The sequence below is a fragment of the Nanorana parkeri genome, unplaced genomic scaffold, assembly GCF_000935625.1.
Source record: "Nanorana parkeri isolate BGI_ZX_2015 unplaced genomic scaffold, ASM93562v1 scaffold1425, whole genome shotgun sequence".
Taxonomy (NCBI): Eukaryota; Metazoa; Chordata; class Amphibia; order Anura; family Dicroglossidae; genus Nanorana; species Nanorana parkeri.
The window spans coordinates 230278-230817 of NW_017307693.1; positions in this window are offsets into that span (position 1 = coordinate 230278).

Genomic DNA, 540 nt, shown 5'->3' on the forward strand with positions numbered 1-540 from the left:
GGGCGTCACGGGGGGGGGGGGGGGGGGGTTATCAAAATCTGGAGCAGCTGTGCACCGCAGCCAATCAGCTTCTCTCTTTCATTCTCAAATCTCACCTGAGCAAACTGAAGAGAGAAGCTGATTGGTTGCCATGGGCAACTGCTCCAGATTCTGTTTTGCTAAATCCCCCCCGATGTATTTTCAAGCATTGGAAGATTCTTTGATCTTTGAACTAACCCTGTCTGAAGTTGTTGTACATCCACGTAACAATTCCACGTGCCCGTCCACAATAAGACACGTGACACGTATGCAATATCACGGTGTGCAGTGTGTTGTTTTGTATTGGCAGACATTGTAAAGTTGAGCCCTCCTCATAAATCGGCTTCTCGCCCGTTCAGTGGCCTTTCCTTTTAATAAACTGGTTTGGAAGTTCAAACGTTAATGGGAATTATATTATGCAAAATGGCGGCCTCTGTCTCCGGGACGGCCCAGGGTGCGCGATGGTGGAAATAAGAAACAGGTTGGCTTCAGAGAAACTGAAAGGTGAGAGAGAGAATGGGG